Here is a 19,257-nt window from a genome sequence, read left to right as displayed (position 1 = left end):
GCCAGGTAATTTTTCTAGTACTTGCATCGTTAACATACTGGGGTCTAGCCTTCTGAAAAATAAATCATGGTAGTAATAGCAAAGATATGTCTGGCCCTGCGGTGTAGGAGGCAACGCGTCCGCCTGTCACCCAGCGGCCCCGGGTTCGATTCCCAGCCGGGTCAGGGGTTTTTAATTGTAATGATTAATATCCCTGGCCTGGGGACTGGTGCCATCCTTAATGTTCCTTTCCTCACACACAACATTCCACACTACCACTATTCCAATAACACGCTGGTTCATACAGGTGCCAGTAGGGGCAAAAGATCCACATGGATCGATGCCCCGAACAGTAACATAAAAAAACAAAGGTATTGTGATTTTACAGTTTTATACACCACAACAATTACAAAAAATGTAAAGACAGCAGGGCACTGAACTAAATTTATGAAACTAGCCAATTGTAGCATAGTGAATACTGTTGTCCATGACACCAAATTGTACGTTTTTTTTTTTTTTTTTTGCACGTATTAGTCTGATATTTTAAAGGATTAATAACTCATAAAGCTTAAACATTATTTATCTACCTATTAAAACCGCTGAAATAAAGAATAATTGTGCACTTTACAAAGGAAATTGTCAATATGGAACGATTCTAATATCTTGTAATAAATAATCGTGCAGCCGCAAAAAAAAAATACAGCATAACTAAAGCCAATGTTCGGCATCTAAAAGTAGTCTAAAATTCCATACTGTGCAAGAAAGGCATTCATATGATTTTACAAAGCACTTTTCAAGCCTGATTGAAATTTTTTGAAGGAAAAAGTGGGGGTACTATAATTTTTTCAGAATGAATTTAAACATACACTTTCATGTAGTATCGTATTTAGAAAAATAAAAGAACAAGTAAGCCGCAGTGTGGATATTATCTGCGAAAACGGAAGTTTTGAACAAAATTATTGCTGTTTCATACTGCATTTAATGTGTATGGGGGTTTTCCCAACTTTTACAAAAAATTAGATATAACAATAACCCGCTATAAAGAGTACATTTTTCGCTGTTATGAATTCTCGCTATAACGGACTTCTACTCTATTTACGAGAGGTTTTCGGGAAACCCAAATGTTCATACTTACCATTATTTTTTTCTTCTATTGCTTATATAATGCGGCCTTAATTATAATTTAAAATGGTAATAACGTTAATATCAAGGCAGAAATCGCCCATACTTACCTTGAACCCCGCCATTACCTAACCTCATCCTCTTGTTCAACCGAGTTCGATAAATTGAATGGAGTATCAAGGGGTAATGTATTATTACATGCGCTTTGCAACAGTTCAGCGAAACCAAACCGGGAATTAAGTATATGAAGGGGGAGATTACACTCAGCTCGAGAAAGAAAACACCATGGCGACCTGACGCCTGGGATTTGGCGTGCCCCGATATAATGTATCATGTAAGTGGTTAATTAGCTGTTAACAGTGGCTTCGTTCATGTGGATTTCAAGGAAACGTGGAGGAAAATGAACAGTCGTCCTGATCTGGCCATGGTCTGGTCAGTCCTACCATTGTGCGCTTCGTTTGTAGGTTTGGTACGTTCAGGGTCAGTAATGGTATTGATATTTTCTTCCAATAGGAAAGCTGGTTTCAACTGGTCTACTGAAATACACTTAGGTGATTCATCAACACTCCACTTCTTCGCATGGCTATTAAGGTGTTGCTTTAGAGGAAATGCACTAATGCATAGAGAACATTGATATGGCCTCCCTTAAGAATGAGTTCAGGATGGGAGATTCATCAAGAACCAAACACCCGCACAGTATTGGTATCGTCGTAAAAGTTTCAACCAATTTTTTACCCCTTTCCACCCCGATTCAATGGATTTTCAGAAGATTATGAAATGTGAGTTTATTTTTAAACGAGACTCCAAATACCAATTTTCATGTCTTGAACATCTTCTGTTTTTGAGATATAAGAATCCTCATTAAAATAATTCAACCCCCTTTCATCCCTGTTCAGTGGATTGCTGAAAAAAAAAAAAAATTACATTTTCCTTTATTTTTAAAAGAGACCCCCAAAAACCAATTTTCATGTCTGTAAAATCTTCAGTATTGAAGTGTAATTATCCTGGTAAAATGAATTCAATACCTTTCTCACTTCTATGCGAATGGATAAAGACTGCAAGGGATCATCATCATCATCATCATCATCATCATCATCATCATCATCATCAATGTCCCACTCCAGTAGTCCGGGGGTGGTTAACAAGCCTCCTCCACGCCTTTCTGTCCTTCCACTTTTCCTGCTCCATTACTTCTCCCAGATCCAATCCAACTTCTCTAATGTCCTTCCAAATCTGATCCATCCACCTTCTTCTCAATCTTCCAAATGGTCTCTTTCCCTTAACTCTTCATGGGCGGAAACATATATGCTCAGAGATGGCAGGAGCTGTTCTCTCAACTCTTTCCATGAGGAAAATCCCCACAGTATCTTGCCGAGTTTGTTCTCCTGTTTATGGGAGTTACGTAATACATACGCTGCGTGATGCATTTTCTCATGTGCGCACTTCTTACGTATTTTCACGGTTTTCTAGTAAAATGGCATCGCGAAAACGGATCAGTGATAGAGACATAGTGTCAATATTGTGGATGATACGGTCGAAGAAGTGACTGATTTTAGTGAATGTGAGTCTGAAAACGAATATTCTTTCTCCAGCTCGTCTGAATGCAATGACGACACAAGTGACGCTGACATGGATAGTGAGAGAGCGGACGACTGGACGGACGCAATAGCGACCCTGGGCCAACAAATATTATTCCCAGTCGTAACATCGATCAAGGGTTAATATTACCATCACACTTTGATACTGATACGCCTCCTGTAGAATATTTTCATCTATTTTTTGATGAAGACATATTTGATGATATTCTCAGTGAAACTAAATTATATTTGGACAAAAGGAAAATACAGGCAATACAAAAAAAAAAGGGCAGAATGAGAAATTGGCATCACCCAACATTGCGTATCATAAAGGCATTTATTGGTGTCATCATCAACATGGGGCTTCACCCCTTGCCAGATGTCAAAGACTATTTTTCAACGGCCTGGGTTAACAAAATGCAATTTTTTAGTGATGTTTTCTCCTGGGGTGAGTTTTTACTTATTTTCTGGAATCTGCACTTTGCTCATCAAGAAGGAAATATGCCTCTGAAAAAGGGTGATCACATACAGGGTGTTCTAGAGAAAATTAGGAAAAAATGTATGTTATTTTATCAACCAGGACCTGATGTTTCTGTGGATAAAAGTACAATTAGTTTCAAAGGAAGCATTTCATTCAAGATTTATAACCCGAACAAACCTACGAAATTCGGGTTGAAAGTTTTTGTTCTTTCTGACAGTACCAGCGGTTACCTACATAATTTCATTCCTTATATAGGAAAAACTGACCTTGAAAACACAGGTCATTTGAAGACAACTCAGGTTGTGAAAAGTCTGTGCTCATCCCTCCCGAAGAGGCATGCCAGATAAGCTCAAATCTGGCAATGTAAAGAAAATGAACATAGGGGATATAATCAGCTGCCAGTAAGATGAAATGCTGGCCCTTGCGTGGAAAGATAAGCGCGTAGTGACCATGCTGAGTACCTGTCACAAGGGTGACAAAATTGCAGTCACAGAAGTTGCCTCTAAATATCCCGACCAGCCACCTCTCTCCAAGCCTGATGTAGTACTAGACTACACTAAAAGCATGGGTGGGGTTGACAGAACTGACTACTGTATTGCAGCATACCAATTCATGAGACGGTCACGTAAGTGGTACAGAAAGATGTTCTTTTGTCTACTTGAAGTATGTATAGTCACAATTCATTCTTGCTATACACTGAACCCATGACTTTTGTGCCATAAGAATTTTAAGTATGAAAATTATTACGGGAGGTTCCATGTCAATTGTAATAGAAAGCTCGAAATTTTATATATATGACGGGAGTGACACGTGGCGAGGGGGTAGCTACTTTCGTCCCACGCTTTGAGATGTGACGTCATCCGCACGTGTCGAATGTGGAAGGATACAGAAGAAAGTTTATGCTGAATAAATATAATTAAATGAAAGAATTAGTGGTGAATGCAATATAATGAGGGTCCTGTATTTATCTATAAGATGATTGGTCTTTAGTAAGACGGATTTGAGACTGCTAAGCCATTTCTGCGGATTATTTCAGATGGACGCGTGTATCTACCTTACCCACGCCAAGTCAACAAAATAGTTGTAACCCCTGCATTTTGTATAGTGACGCTGAAGACATAGGGGTGAACTGCTCTGTAAATCGATCGACAAGTAGACTAAGCCCAACCAACAGATTTTAGCCGATGTGGCTGGGGTCTTGACTCCATGTGGAGATAGTTTTTCTTTGAGCAGAAGTAATTGTATAAAAAGGACGGTCAAGATACCAAAGAAGTTTTTATAAATTTGTGTGTGGTAAGGAAAGTAATTTGTGGATGATAGGAAAACTTAAAACGGTCCACCTTTTCAATACAAAAATGTTATAGTTTATTTATAACATGTATTTGCACTTGGAACTAGTTTCAACGCTGTTTTGCGTCATCATCAGCCAAAATGTGGGAAATAGGCCAGCATGTAGGCATTTATATTACACAAGGCGTTACATTAAACAATACACATCTTACAAGGAGATAAAAACAGGGACAAATATAGAAACAAATGAATCGTTGAGAAAGCAAAAGTTATACATATTAAAAATAACCTTAACCACACATCTTGCAGTGCGAAAGTGTTCTTCTTGAATGATTCCTGAATATAAAATGCGCGCGCACACATTTCTGAAGAGCCAGCAGGCAGGACAAAGTAAAGTGAAACCTTAAGAGTTCTTCTGAGAAGAGTTCATCATTCTTTCTATGTTCCGACTAACTAATGAAGTCTCCCTTGAGTTCCTGATAAACATACACAACAGGAAATTCTCCTTCACTCTCAACAATAGCTATAAAGACCAACGGTAAAATTTCATTTTAAATATTGTGCAGAGACGTGAAAGCATGATCTTGAACATGATATAACTCCTTCATATAACCCAATTTTTTACATTACATTAAATAATACACATCTTACGAGGAGATAAAAACAGGGACGAATGTAGAAACACATGCATCGTTGAGAAAGCAAAAGTTATACATATTAAAAATAAGCTTAACCACACAACTTGCAGTGCGAAAATATTTGCCTTGAATGATTCCTGAATACAAAACGCACGCGCACACACTTCTAAAGAGCCAGCAGGCAGGAAAAAGTAAGGTGAAACCTTAAGAGTTCTTCTGAGAAGAGTTCATCATTCTTTCTATGTTCCGAATAACTAATGAAGTCTCCCTTGAGTTCCTGATAAATATACACAACAGGAAATTAAAAAGTACACATCTTACAAGGAGATAAAAACAGGGAAAGTTATACATATTAAAAATAACCTTAACCACACATCTTGTAGTGCGAAAATATTCGTCTTGAATGATTCCTGAATACAAAACACACACGCACACATTTCTGAAGAGCCAGCAGGCAGGAAAAAGTAAAGTGAAACCTTAAGAGTTCTTCTGAGAAGAGTTCATCATTTTTTCTATGTTCCGACTAACTAATGAAGTCTCCCTTGAGTTCCTGATAAACATACACAGCAGGAAATTCTCCTTCACTCTCAACAATAGCTATAAAGACTAATGGTAAATTTAATTTTAAATATTGGGCAGAGACGTGAAAGCATGATCTTGAACATGATAAAACTCCTTCATTTAACCCCATTTTTTACACAAGGTGTTACATTAAACAATACACATCTTACGAGGAGATAAAAACAGAGACGAATGTAGAAACAAATGCAACGTTGAGAAAGCAAAAGTTATACATATTAAAAATAACCTTAACCACACAACTTGCAGTGCGAAAATATTTGCCTTGAATGATTCCTGAATACAAAACGCACGCGCACACATTTCTAAAGAGCCAGCAGGCAGGAAAAAGTAAGGTGAAACCTTAAGAGTTCTTCTGAGAAGAGTTCATCATTCTTTCGATGTTCCGACTAACTAATGAAGTCTCCCTTGAGTTCCTGATAAACATACACAACAGGAAATTCTCCTTAACTCTCAACAATAGCTATAAAAGACCAACGGTAAATTGTATTTTAAATACTGTGCAGAGATGTGGAAGCATGATCTTGAACATGATATAACTTCTTCATTTAACCACCTTTGAAAGTTTACCTTTACCGTTAGTCTTTATGTAAAATGTCGCACCAACAGTGGGACTCGAGTCACGATAACGATGAGAAAACCTGAGTCATGATAACAATGAGGATATTTCGGAAAATCATGTACCAGAAAAAATGGAAAATAATGTTGAGGCTATGCCACACTATAGATGATAAAATCGTGCACCAAAGTTGAGAGTGAACTCGAAGAAAATAGATGAACGCCCGATGAGTAAGGCTACGAGGTACCACTATGAGAGTAATTTATCTACTGAATGAAAGGTATAATTTAAGTATATGTTAGAATAATTTCCCAAAATTTGATATACTGGTTTGAGTGTCTTGACTGATCACTTTGGTAATGTGAACGTTGAATTTCACCTTTTTTATTAAATAATTATTGAGAGAATGTTACAAGGTTTATCGTCTGCATTTGTGAAGTACGTCGTGGAAGTCGCGGGCTCACCAATGACTCATTGTTTTTCAATTAAGTAATGTCAATGCAGGAGGGAGAATTGGCCCAAGGGCAGTTTCTCCAAATGTTGAAGGACTTAAAGGAGAGTATAGAAGCCGATAAGAAGGGCTTAAGTGAGAGTATTAAATCTATCAGTGATAAGTTAGATAGTGAAGATGTAGAATTAAAAGGCATGAAGGAGGCCGTACAGGACACGCAGGATAGTTGTAAAGAAGCTAGTGGGGATATCAAGAAGGACACTGGCGACTTAAATGTAAAGGGAGCAGAACACTAAAGTGCAAGTTGACTTTAAAAATGAGATTAGCCAGCAGTTCATAGAAACTCGTGAACTACATTGTGTTCTTAGTGAGAATCAGGGCATAATTAGGGGAGACCTTGATGGGCACGTCAACGAAAGTAGGGAACTACATAAGCAGTTGATGGTGCAATCAAGCTGAGCTTAGGGCCGATCTGAAGACAGAGGTAGAGAAGTTCAATATTCTGCGTGAAGACGACAAGTCAAAGGTCTTCACAGCGATACACGAACGTAACGAACTGTTGTCTAAAGAGATAGCCGTAGTAAATGCCAGAGTAGACCAGGTAGTCGAAGATGTCAAGGTAACTGTAGACCAGCGCATCGAAGCAATTGACATGAAATTAACTCAGAGGAATAAGGAGGATATAGGAAAGATGTGTACAACTCAGGAAGAAACAGCTAGGAGTACTGAAGAGGTACAAGCAGATATTGAGGAACTGGGAAAGGATCTAGGCGATACGAGGGTAGACTTATCCAAACAGCTCAAAGATACCCAAGATAAGGTTATAACTCTGAGTGACGAGTTGACATCTGTTCATGAGGCTCTTAAGGGAGAAGTTAGTGCCCAGAAATTAGAACTGGATGGGTTAGTGAGCAATATCGTAGGAGTCCAAGCCAAGATAGAGGAAGTGGTTAATAAATCACGCCGCACCTCAGATATGTCGTTGAGTTATCCTAGCAATACTAGTAGTCCCACACATCTTACTGGGAATGGACACTTCGACAATTCTACCCATTCTCAGGGGCAAAACGTCACGAATGTCATAAATATGATCCGGCTTAACCCTTTCAGACCGAGTACGCACAATTGTGCGGGTTCGTATTTTGTTTATCCCTGACCGTATTTGATGATTTTTCGGCGCTAGACCCGACTGCAGTGATTGTGCGGGATACGTGGCGTCTATTTCAATTGTTTTTAGTATGCGCTTGACCGCCAGGGTGAAGGAAGAAGAGTTTAAAAAGCCCAGTTGATCGGCAAGATGGCGAGAAGCAGTAGTGCCAAAAGTAAGTATTTATTTATTGCGTTTATATTAATCTAGAAGCTTTACTGAATACCGGAATATATTCAATGAAGTGTGTACATTGGTTAGTGAACGTAGATTTTTAAGATACATCATCGTATGTGATACAACGAGGTTTTGAATTTTGATACGCTCAATTGTGTGGATCCTTTTTTTCGGATGTTAGTTTTTATTTTGTAAAATAAACAATCAATATGTGTATTGAGGAGCATTTTAGTCAGTTTTTGACATACAAACAAAAATTCACGCCTCCAGTTTTCTTTCACGTCTGAAAGGGTTAAGGAAGATCAGCCTAAGAAATTCAATGGAAGTGGTACTCAGACGCCAAAGAGTTTTCGTAGAGAGCTCAGAGAATGGTACTTAGATGGAAGTGCTTTACTCTGGTTCAAGGGATTCCGATATAACTTCGCAACATTCGAGGAATTTCAGACAGCATTTTTGGGAAAATTTTGGAATTGTGAAATTCAACAGAACCTAAGGCTAGAGTTGTGTTCTTGCAGGTATAATACCACCGGACCGCCTCAATTCTCACTTTACTTTACAGAACAATTGGTAAAGTTCAAGGAACTAGAATTAGCTCTGAGTCAACAAGAACTGGTTCAGGCTATCCAGAAACAGTTCCCGCCAGATGTTCAGAGTGTATTAATTGCTGCGAAGGTCAAAACCCCTATGCAGGCGGAATTGATATTGCGACAGTTGGACAATACTCATTCGCATCAATTAGCACCACGGATAGTTAAGCATTCGGAGCATCAGGAGAATGTCGTGAATCACAGCCAGGAGAGTGCGTCAGATAGAGAAATTTCACAGGCACCTAAATACGAGAATAAAGGGCGACGGTTTGACAACAGACCACACCAGGGTAGAAAGAACTGGGAACAGCCTAGGTACCATCACGAAGAGTGGGATAGACGCCCTGAACAGTGGAGAAGGAACCAGGGTCGATATCAGGGGAACTCTGATCAAAGACGCAGGTACCATCGTGGAAATGAAGCCGACAGGAGACATAATAATTATGATGGTTCCAGACGCCCTGACCCTTGGCACGGGCCTGAAGAGAGAAGAAGGGAAGGAGATCAGTATCTGAAAGAGCTTAGATCAGGTACCGGACACAACAAGTGGAAGAACAGTATCCAACGAAGGGAAGTAAATACTGACTGTGTAGGTACACAAGACATGTCCCATGCTGGAGCTGTACGAAAGACATACCACCAAGATAGGGAGTTAAACCCTAACGCGCCTCATTTCGACAAAAGTCTGAATTCGTCAAATGAGCGGGAAAAAACCTGCCAAATTTCCAGTAGTGGTTACGAGATAGAATTCCCACACACAGCCTGAATATGTTTCTCGCGACGGCTGGATAGTAGCCCAGATTGACTCAAGGATTATACAATCAGATGAATTAGTGGAAGACCACCTCAGACAAGAGGTTGGGAAAATAAGAGAGCTTAGTGAGGAAAGCAACAGGAAACTACCTCACTCCTCATTTCCCTAGTACGCCTCTTCAGTGATGCCTAGGCCATCTATATGACAGCTGATGGCAGAGCTGTTGAGGATCCCACCAGCGGAAACGCTGATGGACTGAACATACATATACCCATTATTAAGGTCAGGATCTGTAATTTTAAGGTGAGCTGTTTGTTGGATACAGGCGCCAGTATCAGCCTGATTTCACAAAAAAATTTCAACAAATGGTCTACTCGGAAAAACTCACCAGAAATTCCAGTAGCAAACATCAAAATTACAAGAGTTATTCCCGACAAAACTGCCATTTGCAAAACAAAAACATTTTTGGATTTACAGATAGCAGACATGACATTTTTGCATCCTTTTGTTGTAATTTCGAAGCTGCACTATAATGTCATTCTTGGAGCAGACTTCATTTGTGAAAGTAACGCAGTCATCGATTTAGGAAGGAAGGAAGGTGAAATTTAGGAAGGATTACGGACCGGAATTAGTAGCTCTAAACGACGAATCATTGGGTCAGACTGGGAGAAGAATGTGTGAGGAAGAAGTCCATTTCACTACAGTTTAACCAGGAAGAATGGGACGTCCTCGAGATTGAATTGGGAAAGGCTGTAGAAGATTTGATAAATCAGAAAGTGTCAGAATGCCCAGGGACAGCTGAAGAGAAAATGAAGTTGAGAGAACTACTACTCAAATATCAGGATGTATTTGATTCAAAGCCAGGATGCATTCCTAATTTCAAATATGTTTTGGCTGTAAATAGTTGGGAGCCGTTCAAACGTAGGCTGTATCCAATTCTGGAGAAACATTGCCAGGAGGCTGGAAAAATTATTAGAGAGATGGAAGCGAGTGGGTTGATTTCCAAGGCAAATACACCATTTGTAAATTCCTCAGTTACAGTTCAGAAGCCCGATGGTTCCCTGAGGGTGTGTTTGGATGCGAGGGCCGTAAATGATAGGATAATCCCCAGGAATGACAGGGCACCTCCCATTAAAGAGGTTATTAGGAAGTTTGGGGGCAAGCGCCACTTCACTAATATTGATCTGACTTTGTCGTACTATCATATAATGCTCGATCCTAAGTCAAAATTGTTCACTGGATTCCTGTATGACCAGCAAACGTATGTTTTTAATAAGCTGCCCTTTGGAATTAAAAATGCCGGTGCAGCTCTCATACGTGCCCTAGATCGCAACCTCACTGAGCAAGTTAAGGCCGTAACTACGCGCTATGTCGATGACATACTGCTTTCATCGAAGGATTTCGAGGAAAACCTTACTCATCTCGAGTTGCTACTTGAAAATCTCAGGGTTGCTGGTTTTAGGATCAACTTAAAAAAATAAAATTTAGGGCAGGAGGAAGTTCTCTTCCTAGGAATATCATTGATGGTGAAGGAATACGTCCTAACCCAGTGAAATTGCAGGCAATTGACAACTTTCCAACGCCTATCAAGGTAAAGAACGTCCGACAGTTCTTGGGAACGAGCCAGTTTTTCAGTGATCATTGTCCAAATTATACGGAGGTTGTGGCTCCAGCGGGATACTAAGGAGATGTTAGCTAGAAGTGTGGGGCCAGGGTACCCGAATTTTGATAAGACCTTCATCTTACAAACTGATGCTTCCACCGTAGGGATTGGTGCAGTTTTATACCACGAGGAAGAAGAGGAACCCAAGAAGAAGAACTACTTGGCATTCTTTAGCTGTAAACTTAGAAAGCACGAGCTAAAATACAGTGTCACTGAATTAGAAATGCTTGCAATTTTTTAATCACTACAGCACTGGAGAAAGACGATTTCTGGATTCCCTATAACCATTAGGACGGATCATAAGGCTTTGTTTTGAAGATGGTAGTTGCGAGTGAGAGAGCAGCCAGGTGGGCGCTGTTTATTCAGCAGTTCGATCTGACCATCGAGCACTGTTCAGGAATGTCTAATGTCCTGGCGGATGCCTTGAGTCGAAATCCAAACGATGACGAACATGAGGTGAACTTTGTGGAATTAACGGATGAAGAAAGAACTTTTCTCAATGAGCTGGCATGTTTACCAGAATTTCAATGACAAGATCAATTATGTGGCAGGTTAATTACGTTCTTGAAGGGAGAATTTTCATGTGATGACCCAGGACATGAGGAAGTTGAGAAGCCGGCTGAGAGCTATTTGTTTGTCGACAACATCTTGTTGAAATTCATAGATAAGGACCACACTAAGTCTCGAATCGTTGTACCACCACCACTTAGGAAGGGACTTATATGGCACACCCATAGGATAACTGGTCACGGTGGGATTGACAAGGTCACCGCTACCCTTCAGGAAACGTTCACCTGGGTTCATTTACGAGAAAACGTTAGAAGCATTGTGATTACATGTGACACATGCCAGAGGGTTAAGGCGAACCCATACCTAATTCGACAGGCACCGATACCTCTCTCACCAGCTAAACCTCGTGAGTTGTTAACGATGGATATCTACGGAGTCCTTCCCAAGCCACGTAGAGGGAATAGATATGTCTTGGTAACCGAGGACGTATTCTCTAAGTTCACGTCTTTATGTCCATTACAGAAGGCCAACACTAAATTAGTCTTGAGAGCTATAAATAGAACCATCATTCCAACTATGGGGAAGCCAATGTTTTTATTGAAGGACCACGGCTCACAATTCACATCAGCTCAGTTTAAGCAGGAGTTACAAAGGCTTGAAATTCGCCACATTCTTAGTTAAGTTCGCCATCCCAAGGGAAATCCATCAGAGCGAATTATGTAGGTCATTGCAAAGTTCCGTCGGATCTTCTGTGCTCAAGAGCATTGGAGATGGTTGGATGTGTTACCCATCATAGAAGATTGTGTAAATAACACTATCCACGAATCCACAAAGTGCATACCAACGGTGGTTCATTCCAATACTTATCCTCTGAGACCATGGCACGCAGTGGTGAAGTGTCCGAGCGACCCACGACCGTCTCAAGCGATGTGCATTGAAGACACAGCTAGGCATCTTTGTCAGCAAGCTAACCGGCGTTTGAGACGTGTCAAAAATAAGAGATTTTATCGGCCCTTGGAAGAAGGTGAATATGTTCTCGTCCATAAACGCGCTCTTTCAAAACCTGAGGATAAGTGCTACGCGAATTTTGCACCATTGCATATGGGTCCGTTTAAAGTCATCCAGAGTTTCCGAAATAATTCATATAAAATCCAGTCATTAGATGGACGCTCTGAGGCTATTTTCAACGCAGCCAATTTGAAGGTTTATCACTAACGTGAAGATATGGAAGTCCAGGAAGTCAACCTCATTGAATCAGTGGAGGATCAAGATGCAGAACCGCTCGAAGAAAAGCAGGATGACGCAAACGATGTAGGGAATATAGGCAAATCCCAGACTCTGTGATATTCAGAGTATTTGAGGAGTACAGGAATCTTACAGAGCAGATGCGGATAAAACAGGGAGAAACTGAGGAAGGTTCCAAGGAGGAAGACTCTGACAGCGAGGAAAAAATAAATCTCTCAGTCGGAAATTCAGTGGAAATGGACATGTAACCAAGGACAACGAGGAAGCTGAATGTCTCAACAAACATCTGTATACCAGGAGATGAGCAACTGCAGAAGAGAGAAGAAAGGAATTAATGTTCAAAGATCACGTTTCATCAGACGTCGAAATTAGAAATTTCACCATCTGGATTGTATTGAATGAAATTCCTTGTCACTGCGCGAAAGGAATTCATGTCTAAGGGGGAAATATGAACCCATGACCTTTGTGCCATAAGAATTTTAAGTATGGAAATTATTACGGGAGGATCCATGTCAATTGTAATAGGAAGCTCGAAATTTTATATATATCACGGGAGTGACATGTGGCAAGGAGGTAGCTACTTTCCGTCACACGCTCTGAGATGTGGCGTCATCCGCACGTGTCGAATGTGGAAGGATAAATATAATAATAATAATAATATATAATAATAATAAATATAATTAAATGAAAGAATTAGTGGTGAATGCAATATAATGAGGGTCCTGTATTTATCTATAAGACGACTGGTCTTTAGTAAGACGGATTTGAGACTGCTAAGCCATTTCTGGGGATTATTTCAGATGGACGCGCATGTCTAGCTTACCCACGCTAAGGCAACAAAAAATAGTACCTGTCAAATAAGGTCATTTAACCAGTTAATTTAATAGGAATAAATTTTAAATGTCAAGGAACACTACTGTTAGCTATGTAGCAAGTATGTGGTTACATCAAAAACTCTTTTAAATACAGTTCATTTAACGTTAAAAATTAGTCGAAAAGTTACGCAAACTTTCTTGGCGCCGAAGGAAAAATGCCTGGAGAGAGGGGGTACTGTCTATAAATATAGAGGGGACGCCATGTTGTAACCCCTGCATCTTGTATTGTGAGGCTGAACACACAGGGTTGAACTGCTCTGTAAATCGATCGACAAGTAGACTATGCCCAACCAACAGATTTTAGCTGATGTGGCTAGGGTCTTGACTCCATGTGGAGATAGTTTTTCTTTGAGCAGAAGTAATTTTATAAAAAGGACGGTCAAGATACCGAAGAAGATTTTATAAATTTGTGTGTGGTAAGGAAAGTAATTCGTGTGCGGTTAATAAATACTATCAGTCGAGTGCGATTAACAAAAACGACAAGAGAAGGGCATTTCTTTTTTTTAATGCTTTATTTCCAGGAAAAAGGAAGAAAAATGCAATTTACAACCAAAAATGTAAAATGGCTAAATAAATGAAAAAGGGTCGCCAGTGAGCCCAAAGATGAACGCTGGCATGACTTAAGGTAGGTACCATGCCATCTTAACGCGTACCATATCTTGTTTCATGATGTCAAACTTATATGTATTTGAAGTGGGTATTTATGACGCAGTTGATCACCCATATTGTTTCTTTGTGAATCTCAGAATATGACGATAAAGGGACATCTGTTTTATTTTCGGCTTGGATAATTTTTTAAAGTATTGTGAGTGCCTTGTAATGTTGTAAAAAGTTATTAATGAGGGTTTCGAAGTGATATCACGTCCAAAGTAGATCCGTCATTTTCATGTATTTTATTGCTCATATTCTGTGATGTCAAATTAGGATGTTTATTCGACGTAAAATTTTCAGTTGGAATTTTGACGGAATTGGTGCAAAGGAATCCGTGGTCACCCATTTTCAATCGGATGGAAGCGCTGCACGTAGTGTTGAGTAATGCAGATCGGTGGATTTTGTCAAGAAGTGTAACGTATTCTACGTCCGTTTAAACCGTGTCTGAGTGACAATAATAACAGTGAATTTGTCAGTCATTTCTCGTGAAAATCCAGTTTTAAAATACGTGATCATTTTATGCAAAGTTGTTCATTATTAAAGTATTGTGCGTTATTAGGCGTCATGGATTCTGGTAAGGATTTTTTTTAAATTCCAGTTCTTTGGTTAGTGAGAGTCGTCGAGTTTGAGAATCAGAGATTAGATTTGTCATATGAGTTGAGATAGAATTTGTGAATCAGGTGATTGGAAGCTTGTAGATGTAGCCGGGACTTTGTGGGAGCCCGAGGAAGATTTTATAATGTTTGGGATGGAAAGTAGAGTACGAGAATCCGCGCCGGTAGTAATTTGCGACGTGTAAAATAATTGTGGGACATTTAAAAGTATATCTATGTGCACATTGGTTTGGTCAGAATATTGTATTTTGTTCTATTTTGTTAAGTCAAAGGGGTTCATTCTTTGAAGCCAGTCATGTATGACGATGACATGCGTTTCATGTTGAAACCGACAAAGGAGGATTTTCTGTTTCGATACCGCCAGCTGATCGATAGGGGACAGTTTTTGTACAACGGAGGTTGTGTAGAGAGTTACGTATTGTAACGAGATTGCATTCTTGGCAACGGGGATCATTAACTACGGGATCTAGTTGAAATTTTCATCCGGGAATAACGTGTAGGTTATTAGATACTGTGAATTTGTTTAATTGAGATTGTAATGTACATTTGAAACCACGAAGTTAGAGTATAATGAGCGAGGTTAGCCAATTTCAGGGCTGTCCAAAATATAGAGTGGATTGTTTGTTTGTGAGGGTGCACAAACTTTATGATATGTTATGGCAAGATATGACATCGTAATCGGCTTACATTATACAGCGAGTTACTTTTGGTTTGTACTAGATTATTAGGGTTATCCAAGTATTAATAATGGCTAGGGCTAGGTTAGATTTAAAGTGTGATGTCATGAAACAATATATAATACTGGAAATGAATGATGTAAAAAAAATTCCAGCTACAAAATAATGCCAGATGATAAACATTAAACATGAATTGGATATAACTGCATCAAACGTTGAGTACAGACTTTTGAAAGAAACCATTCGTCCGTGGAGATAGAATTTGTTGTTCATTAAGATTTCATTAAATCATTTTTAATTTATTTAATTATTAAATTCAGTGGAACCGTATTTGTGAAATAACTTTAAAGCAAGCGAATAACTTCGAGATGTATTCTGGAAATCGTAGTTTATTTTTCTGGGAATATTTAAGTATTAACGTAAAGATTAAGGGGACATATCCGAAGGTAATGGATTTTACTGCCACAAAGTATTGTGAGCATTGTTGTTGTTGCATTATTTGACTTTGATTGATTGAGTAGTAAATGTGCTGGGGTTAGTAAAGTGGAAGCTTTGGTCATCAACCGATGTAACTTAATTGTGTTTAGCCTTCAGCTTAGAAACTTGGATGGTCATGGGGTCATCAACCTCAGGGACTTATATTAGGGCCATATGCCACTGTAGCATCATTTTCCTTGCGGTCATCATCCACAATGACTTGAAAGTAACTTAGAAGTTTAGAGGTCTGTCCATGACATAGTCGCAGGTCGCATCGATTCAATTAAGGGTCTATGCCGAATAACCACTGTGTGGCACACACCGATTGTACTGCCTTAATTATACCCAGAGTCCAGAGTTCGTGTTACGAGGGCTGGACCATCAAGAATCATTATGGTGGTACATGTAGTCTCACATGGAAGCCGAATTTAAGAATTTCCGGACTTTCCTGTCTTTATTTATTTAATAACTGAGACAATGGTTTCTATCAAGGATGCCCATCAGGCAGTTAAGTTAAAGGCTCAAACCAGCATTCGGCCCCTAAGTGTAAAAATGATTGTGGTGTTAAGTGGACAAGACAAAGTCCGAATTATACCTGGATTACAAATTATTAATTTCTTCAGAAAATTTTTCCAAATAAAATACAAATATTTTATGAATAGACCTTTCATTTGAGTAGATAGATTAGGAATACTGAACCCTACCTTTACCTCAGCAAGTGACGAAAAACCCGAAACGACCCAAGAGACAGATCTCATGAAATTTTGCTGATAGGTAAGGAAGGTAGGTATCCTTCAGAGTGGACCAAAGGGTTCAACACTATGGCGCAAAACCAAGGTGGTAACAACCCCATGAGTCATAAGAAGTTTAGGAGGTGTTTGGTGGAGTTCCTAGTAGAGGAAAGGGTAAGTTTCCCCAAGTCACTTCCTGCACGCAGAAAGCAAACTTCAGGTGGTCCCTCCAATGTGAGACTAAACGGAGTACCACATTTCATAGACCAAAGCGGTGTCAAGTCTCACACTTGTGTTGCATGTAGGGCTCACGGTCAACGCAAGTGCACTGTATATTGTTGTGAAACTTGCACTTCAAAGCCTTATCTGCATCCACGTACTATCTGCGCACTTTTTAGCGATAGATTTGTGTACGGGTTGGAGGAGTAAGGAGGGAGCGCTTCCGGTTCCGTTAGTACTGCCAACTGAATTAAAATGAAATCTGAATTGAATCGATAATATGGTCGATCGATATGAATTTTCTAAACCTTTGTTATTTTAAGCCAACAACTGTGTCACACACACATTATATAACATTATATAACATTTCTCGATGTGAATCTTATTCCTAGAGTGAATTCTATAGTTTGGCTTTGCTGTGTAAATAACAACAGTACTAGTGCGTAAAGTGTACGCCAGATGTCGCACAGCGATGCATACGCGATTCAAAGTTTGTGTTTCAAAGATTGCCAGTACGAATCTCGAAGATTGCCGAGGTCGACCGCTTCAGGACTAGGGTGTAAATCTATCGCTAAAAAGTGCGCAGATAGTACGTGCTTCAAGGTATACCACACTCAACATGAGTTTCGATGATCCATCAACTTGACACTTACAAATTCAGGGTATTATTTGTGTACAGCGCAGGTTCAACTGCTAAGACTATTTTCTGACAGATTTTTTCACTTTTTGATGGACAAAGGCAAAAAATTAAACCAAAATATCAATGAAAGTACTTTTTTGTACATATATATTTCATAATAGCGGACTAGTGTACTTCAAGGTAACCACTGTCACATCATAAAGTGGAGTGTGCCTTGTGCCGTTCTTCCAATGAAAAAATGATTTTGCGATTTTTATTTTGCCTTCAAACCGCTTCAAATTTGGATTTCCACTCCTATACAAGGTATGTGGTATAATTAGGCATATCTTTAGGGTTTTAGTATATTTCCCAAAATTTTGCATGCATTTTTATTTTTATATTTCTATTTGCCACCTACAGCCACAAATGACCGCCACCCGCAAAGGGTTAACTTCTCTTTCTAATTCCCTTCTTGCTACCCATTCCTTTCCCATTCTTTTTACATGTCCGAACCATCTCAGTCTTGCTTTCTGTATGTTCTGTACTAACGGTTCTATATTTAGCTCCTCTCTGATTTTACTATTTTGGATTCTATCTCTTCTTGTCTCTTTAACCGATGTTCTTAAAAATGTCATTTCTACTGCTTGGATCTTACTATCTTGTCTCTTATTAGTTAACAGTGTTTCTAGTCCGTATGTTACAATTAGTATGAAATACTGTTTATAAAATTTCCCGAAATGTGCGCGAATGATTTTGGCTGCCTCTGTGGATCAGTGGTAGATTGTCGGCCGGGTTCAAACCCGGCAGAGGTTGTCGGATTTTTGAAGGGCAGAGAAAAGTCCATTCGACACTCCACGTTGTATGATGTCGGGATGTAAAAGATCTCTGGTGACACACTTGGTGTTTACCCAACAAAATTCACTTAATCTCAGCCATAAACGCCCAAGAGAGTTTCGGTTTACTCGGTCTGCCATCTAGTAGGCCTAGAGTAAAACGGAACGTCGAAATTGATGAGCAGACAGTCAGATGGCATCAAATTGAAATGTCTGCACATGGTATACGAGGCCATACGATTATTATTATTATTATTATTATTATTATTATTAGAATGACTTTGTATGGGAAGGTGACAGTAATTAAAGTTCCGATGGTGGTAGTTTTGATGACGTTGAACTGAAAAAGATTTGTAAATTGAACTAGTTATATTTCTTGCTGTGGTGTTTTCAGTGTTTTTATTACATGTAAAGTGTTTTAAATTAGCAATTTTGTTACACATTTGCAGAAATTAAAAACTGGTAAGTAAACATGTGATTTATTTTTTTCCAAATTTTGAAATTAGAAATTCAGGTGTGCAGGCCTTATCTGGTGACATGTAGCAATCGGGATTATACAGCATTGTTACAGAATAGCTTTTGCACATGTTATTTCATATTAGACTAAAAAATTAAGATAAATGAATAAGCTTGTAATTCAAAACTGGCATGCAATTGATATACAGGCTCATTAAACTTATAATATAACTACTGTATATAGTTGGTCCATTATTGGACATCATAAATTTTCCAACTAACTCATTCTGGTTGCCAGTGTTTCACCCCAGTGAGCTAAATTGGGCTCATCAGTTGGTAAATAGCA

At 39.2% G+C, this 19,257-nt stretch overlaps 1 protein-coding gene across 1 annotated transcript in view; it reads right to left on the bottom strand.

Moving 5' to 3' along the window:
- csul (protein arginine N-methyltransferase 5) overlaps positions 1–19,257 on the bottom strand; it is a 282,354-nt gene that overhangs the window by 28,498 nt on the left and 234,599 nt on the right. The gene's annotated exons all lie outside the window — the stretch shown is intronic.

Source organism: Anabrus simplex, chromosome 4 (genome assembly GCF_040414725.1).
Source record: "Anabrus simplex isolate iqAnaSimp1 chromosome 4, ASM4041472v1, whole genome shotgun sequence".
Classification (NCBI taxonomy): Eukaryota; Metazoa; Arthropoda; class Insecta; order Orthoptera; family Tettigoniidae; genus Anabrus; species Anabrus simplex.
Note: the sequence above shows the minus strand (reverse complement) of the source record. Positions and strands in the feature narration are given on the sequence as shown.